We start from the raw sequence: 7,006 nt of genomic DNA, 5'->3' as shown, positions 1-7,006 counted from the left end.
GTGTGTGAACACTTGAGCCTAAGGTTGCTATTCATTGTGACCTAGCTTGGGATGAGCTGACCAGAGTCCTACCAAAGGAAGAGAAAGATGTTTGACACTGTGAGATGGTGTAGATTGCTGCAATTTGATGGCTTGCTCTGGGCTGGACTTTGATTATGGGAGCAGATGTTTAAAATTCCAACTGGAACAGAAGATTCTTCAAGACCAAGGAATATGCTTGTCTCCTGGCTTGATAGGATGGGCAATTTAAACATTGGCTATCTCAGATGGGAGATAAAGGCATGAAGAGGCTCAATTACATATTTTGTGGGTGTACTTACATTAAATGAGGGGGACAAGAGAGGATCCTCACTGAATACATTTTTCTTTTCCTGATGGGTCTGAGGAAAAGAGGGTGGGGGAAGATGTTGATAGGGTTATATGATTCAGTTGTGAGTGTTTGGCTGTTAAAAGGATTAATTGTGATTATAAAAATTGTAATTGTTGAAGCTGTAAGTGTGAAAGAGCAGACTAAGGGAGAGGCACTACTGGACTCGAGTACAATGGACAAACATAAAGTCCCTTAAAGGTTTTTCTATGGTGATGCCTTGTGAGCCTCCGAGAAAAGGAATAATCTCTAGCTAAATTTTATCAGAGGACAGAAAGAGTGAAGACAAGATGATTTTTGCAGAACCTGACCAGATCAGTTGGAAACCCGAAGCAGACCTAAATGCTGGTACCTGGGTAATCTCACCCTTGGGATACTTTGCCCCACTGCAGGACTAATTGTTGATGACTGTTTTGGACTGGTAAAACTATTGGGAGAAGTTATCCTCCAAATACTAAAGAAGCATGCCTAGAAAAGCCAGGGGTGGCCTGCATGGTGATGGGTCACTTCTGTGTGCCCTTTTTTATGCATGGTCTTAAAACTCCCATCCAAGTGATTAGGCAGACTGTGTGATAGGTTAATGGTAGCCCACTAAGGGGATTGGTCAGCTTTGCCATCATACTGGGCTTCAAATGAGCCATCCCAGAGGCAATAAAGAGAAGACACCACCACCAACAAGGAAAAACAGCCAGTGTGTCCTTTGGACCTGGGATTCCTGTGCTGAGAAGCTCCTGGAACCAGCAGTCAGAGAGAGAGAACTGTAACACTAAAGGCAGTAAAAAGTGGCAGCAGAGATCTGGCAGCAGGAGATTGCATGGTAGACTTCCCAGCCCACAGAGAGAGAAAGCTGAGTGGCTTTGGGCAGAGGCAGAGGGCCAGTGTGATGGTTAAGATTGTGTGTCAACTTGGCTAGGCCATGATTCTCAGGTTGTGGCGGTTGTACAATGTTGTGATCACTTCCTTGCTGAAATTTGATATGTGATAATTCCCATGATGGAATCTGCTGAGTGGTACCAGTGGGGCAAGGCATGCAGCAGCCTCTCCCTGCCTTCTGCCACCTACTCACTTCCTGCTCACCTTCCGAAAGTTGTTGGCTTGTTCTGCATCCAGCAGCTGCCTCTTGTCTGACCTCTGGTTCTTGGGACTTGAGCTAGCAGCTTACCTGTCTATTCTGGGATTCGATGATCTTCACAGCCTGCGAGCAAGAGATCTGCTCCATAATCTGCCAGTTTTGGGTTCACCAGCCCCTGCAGCTACATGAATCAGGAGAAACCCTGCAGTCTTGCCTGACAACCTTGGGATTCCTCACCCTTCACAGCCGGTGAGTGGGAACCCTGTCTGACCTGCTGATCTTGCATTCACCAGCTTCTGCAGCTCTGTGAATTGGGAAAAGCCTCTGTTCTGATCCATGGACTTGGGACATTCCAACACCTACAATCGTGTGATCTGTTTCTGTGATATGAATCTCTCTGTACACATATTTATACACTTTACTAGTTTTGCTTCTTTAGAGAATCCAGCATAAGACAGCAGGGAAAGGAACACCTGTGAGCACAACTGAAAAGAGGCTATCCAGATGGAAAAACTGTATCCTGTGTATTCCTGAGCTTGAAATGTAGCATGTTACTTCCCTAAAAACCCCATAATCATGAGAATGGTCTGTAAGTTCTGTGCGGCCATTGCAATGAATTATCAAATCCAGCTGGAAAAGCAGAAAGTGCCATGGGAGGAAAGGTTGTTGTCAGAATTTGTAAGGCTGGTGGAGAAAGGGGGCATGTTTGACCACCGTTTCATAGAAATCAGTCTTGGGTTCTTTGTCGTCATTCTCCTTTTCCCTTGGGAAGTGAGAAGAGGTCAGATACTGCTCCCATGCTGTTTTTACAACTGTACCATCTTGCAACTTTTAAACCTGGCATATACAGATACATGGTGCACTGGTGGCTCAGTAGTTAAGAACTATGGCTACTAACTAAAAGATCAGCAGTTTGAATCCACCAGCTATTCCTTGAAAACTCTGTGAGGCAGTTCTACTTTCTCCTAAAGGGTTAATATATTTGGAATCAACTCCATGGCAAATGGTTTTTAATATTATTCTTTTTCAAGATTGCTTTGGCTATTCCGAGTCTTTTGCCTCCAGAATACGGAAACAGAACTCAAGCCAGACATGGAGTAAAGCAGCTTGTTATACACCATGAGACTAAGTCTAGGCCTATCTGCTCTGTGTAGACAAAAATCATATAGTTGCAATGGCATTAGTAGGATGAGATGCATTTCTGTGAAGGTCAATCTCATCGCAAAGAGATGTACATCTATCTGTTTGTATAGATAGATATAGACACAATTATGGATATAAATATAAAACTCAAATTTCAAATCTACATTGGAAATTAAAGTAAGAAGAACATAGTAGAAAGACCTTGATTAATAGTGTGCTTTAGGAATTGAATTTGTTTCTATTACTTTCTAGCTATGTTAATCCTAGACCCTGGTGAGTTCTATATTCAGTTCTCAGTCTCCCCATCTATAAAATGTGCTAGTACATGTCTTAAAGGGTTGTTGTGAGGAATAAAAGGATATTATATGTAAATATTAAGTTAGAATAACCATGTTAAAAAAACCTTGCCACCCCGAAACACTGAAAGCTTATGCCTACAAGAGAGTCAAAGCAATCATGATTCAAACTAATTGGTAGCTAGTACAGGCAGAATTCTAACAGTGACAAACCTGGCCCCCACCCTCTGCCATCCACTTACTTCATCATTAAATTTCAGCATACATGTATAATGGTTTCAGAATTGTTAACCTCTACCTGCATGAGAAACAACTTTATAAAATAGAATACAATATTATATGCAATTACTTTTGACTTTAGTCTTAACATACTCTGCTTCTTTCCAAATTTACTTTGGTCAGTATCTTTTCACCCACCCAATTCATTGAGATTGGTCCATGCGTTTATAATACAGTGAGATTCTCTTGTCATATTCTGCATTCCATTTTGAGATTCCCTGACCTTCTAAATGATTTATTTAAAAGTTTGAATTCATTAAGATTTACTCTTTGTGCTGTAAAATTCTGTGGGTTTTGGTCAAATGCGTAGTGTCACGTATCCATCATGAAAGTATTATGCAGAATAGATTCACTGCCCTAAAACATCCTTCTTGCTTCGTATATTTGACCTTTCCCTTCCACCACCCATGGCAACACTGATTAATTTATTGTCTCTCTAGTTTTGGCATTTCCAGAATGTCATGTAGTAGGAATCACAGAGTATGTACCCTTTTCAGTGTGGCTTCTTTCACTTATCAATATACATTTAAGACTTATTCATGTCTTTGCATGGTCTGATAGCTCTTTTTTTTAAAAAAAATCACTGAATAGTATTCCATTTATGGATGTGTCACAGTTGATTATTCATTCACCTGTTGGAGGACATTTTGATTGCTTCTAGTGTTTTAACAAGTATGAATAAAGCTGCTATAAATATTAGCATATAGGTTTTTGTGTGGAAATAGTTTTCAAATCAATTGAGTGAATACCTAGGAGTGTGATTGCTGGATGGTATAGTAAGACTGGAAACCCTGGCGGCGTAGTGGTTAAGTGCTATGGCTGCTAACCAAGAGGTCAGCATTTCAAATCCACCAGGCCCTCCTTCGAAACTCTACGGGGCAGTTCTACTCTGTCCTGCAGGGTTGCTATGAGTGGGAATCAACTTGATGGCAGTGGGTATAGTAAGATTATGTTCAGCTTTAAGAGAATCTGCCAATTTGTTTTCCAAAGATGCTGTATGAACGTGTATTCCTGCCAGCAATGAATGATTGTTCCTGTTGCGCCACATCCTCACCACTAATTGATATTGTTTTGTTTTCAGCTTTTAGCCATTCTCACAGGTGTTCAATAAAATATTTTAATGCTTTGAATTAAATTTTTTATCACAACATCATATTCAAGAAAATATAAAATAATATAGTATATAGAAATTATAATAATGTTTAATTTGGGTTCTCTAGTCAGGGGCCCCAAACACAAAAATTTGTGTGTAAGCAATTTATTAGAAATTTTTCCCAAAACAATCATGGAGATGGTAAGGAGGGAGGACTGGAAAGGGAAACAATCCACTCAAGTAGCAGTATCAAGGTCCTATGAAGGGCAACTTTAATTATATCCCAGAGCGGGGAAAGGTAGTACTTCCAGAATGACTCGGTGACGAACTTGGTAAACCTCACCAAAGTGAGGGAATTTACCCTGTTCTGTTTTAAAATGTGCTATGAAATTTTTTTATGAAATTAGAATAGATAAGACAACATGTCATTGGCATAAACACAGATGAATAGATCAGGGGAACTGAACTGAGAGTCAAGAAATAAAGCCTTCTATTTATAAGCAGTTTCTTTTTGACAGAAATGGCAAGGAAATTCTGTGGGGAATTTTTAGTCTTTGCATCAGACGGTCCTGTGGTAATTGGATACTCAAAGGCAAAAAAAAAAAAAAAAAAAAGCCTTGGCCTTCACTTTACAGATAATTTTAATCAAAATGCTTATAGGCATAAACATTAAGTATTGAAACTATAAATCTTCTAGAAGTAAATGTGAGAGAGAAATTTTTATGACCTCAGTTGGGCAAAGAGTTTATAGATATAATGCCAAAAAGTATCCATATTAAAAAAAAATTGCACATCATCAACATTAAAGATTTTTGATTTTCAAAAATATTACTTAGAAAATTAAAAGAGAAGTCACAGAATGGGAGAAAGCATTAGCAAATCATATATCTGATAAAGGCCTGGTATCCAGAATATGTAAAGAACATTTACAACTCAGTAATAAGAAGACAAATAGTCCAATTGAAAAGAGTAGAATATTTGAATAGATATGTTACCAAAGAAGATATGCACATAACTAATAAACACCTAAAATGATGCAAAAAATCATTAGCCACCAGCAAAATGCAAATTAAAACCACAACAAGCTATCATTACACACCAAATCAAATGGCTGTAACCAAAACAACTAACAATATCAGGTTGACAAATATGTGAAGACACTGAAACCCTCATATATGCTGGGGGGAATCTTTGGAAAATATTCTGGTGTATTCTTAAAAGAATTAATATAAACTTACCAATTTCCTAGCAATTCTGCTTCTAGGTATCTACCTAAGCAAAATGAAAAATTATATAATCACATAAGACTGCTACTCAAAGGTTCAGAGCAGCATTAATTGCTAAAAATTGGAAATGATCCAAGTGTTGATTTAATGCTAAATAAATAAATAAAAATGTAGTACATCCATTAAAATTAAAAAGGAGCAAAATTCTGATACATGTTACAACATGAACGAAATGCAACAAAATAAATAAAATGAATGAAAGAAACCAGACACAAATGACTATTATTGTATGATTCAATTTATACGAAAATTTCCATTATGCTAATAACCTGCAACCTCCATTAACATTTTATCATTTACTAAAATAGTCTAAAATTACATTGGTTTAAAGGAATAGCATGGGTTTGACAGGAATCTCTTGAAGGCAGCTATCACATCCTTATTCCTCAAGCTGTAGATCATAGGATTCAGCATAGGGATCACTAGTGTATAGAACACTGAAGCCATTTTATCAGAATCTAATGAATGGTCAGTTTTAGGCTGCAAATACATGAATAGCAGCATTCCATAGAACACTGTGACCGCCATCATATGTGAAGCACAGGTGGAGAAGGCTTTTTTCCTTCCTTCTGATGAATGTATCCTGAGAATGGACAAGATAATGTTGAAATAGGATATTAGAACTATAATCACAGAGAGAACCAAATTTATAGCTGCAGAAATAAAGACTACTGTTTCTGGGAAATAAGTATCAGAACAGGACAATGCTAACAGGGGAACATGTCACAGTAAAAATGGTTGATAACATTGGAAGAACAGTAAGACATAGCGAATACACAAGAAGGAACCACGATAGCTGTAGAAAAGCCATAGACATATGCTATGGATACCAGCAGAAGACAGATCTGTCGAGATACCACCACCATGTAGAGCAGGGGGTTACAAATGGCCACATAGCGGTCATAGGCCATCACAGCTAGCACGAAAACCTCAGCTACAATGAAAAACAAGAACCCACCCATTTGGGTGGCACATTCATAATAAAAAGTGGTTTTCTTCTTTACTAAGAAATTGGTCAGCATTTTAGGGGCAATGACGGTAGAATTGCCAAAATTGATGATAGCCAACTGTCGGAGAAAAAAGTACATGGGGGTTTGAAGGCGAGAGTCCACACTGGTGAGGGTGATGATGCCCAGGTTGCCTACCACAGTCAGCCCATAGATTACAAGAAAGACAAAGAAAAGAGGGAGCTGAAGTTCAGGACGGTCTGAGACTCCCATGAGAATGAATTCCGTCACCCCGGTGAGATTTTCAGGAGCCATGTAAGAGTGTGGAAATTCACCTGTTGGAAGAATGAAAGGAAAAGGAGTTAAAACTTCAAGGAATTATTTTCTGTGACTGTTGTTAGATGGCTAGGATAATTCCTTGCTGAGATTTTCTTCAATCATGTATTATTCTGTCAGTTACTAAATTCAAGACTCTAGTTCTGATAAAAAACAATCTAGGCATTGTTTCAACTTTACTCTCCCA

General features: G+C 38.6%; 1 pseudogene; it reads right to left on the bottom strand.

Annotated features, from left to right (window-relative positions):
- Window positions 1-5,851: 5,851 nt before the first annotated feature.
- Window positions 5,852-6,798, bottom strand: LOC126079255 (olfactory receptor 8J3-like; annotated as a pseudogene).
- Between the last annotated feature and the right edge of the window lie 208 nt (window positions 6,799-7,006).

The sequence above is a fragment of the Elephas maximus genome, chromosome 7, assembly GCF_024166365.1.
Source record: "Elephas maximus indicus isolate mEleMax1 chromosome 7, mEleMax1 primary haplotype, whole genome shotgun sequence".
Classification (NCBI taxonomy): domain Eukaryota; kingdom Metazoa; phylum Chordata; class Mammalia; order Proboscidea; family Elephantidae; genus Elephas; species Elephas maximus.
The sequence above is the reverse complement of the archived record's forward strand: the minus strand, read 5'-3'. Positions and strand labels throughout refer to the sequence as shown.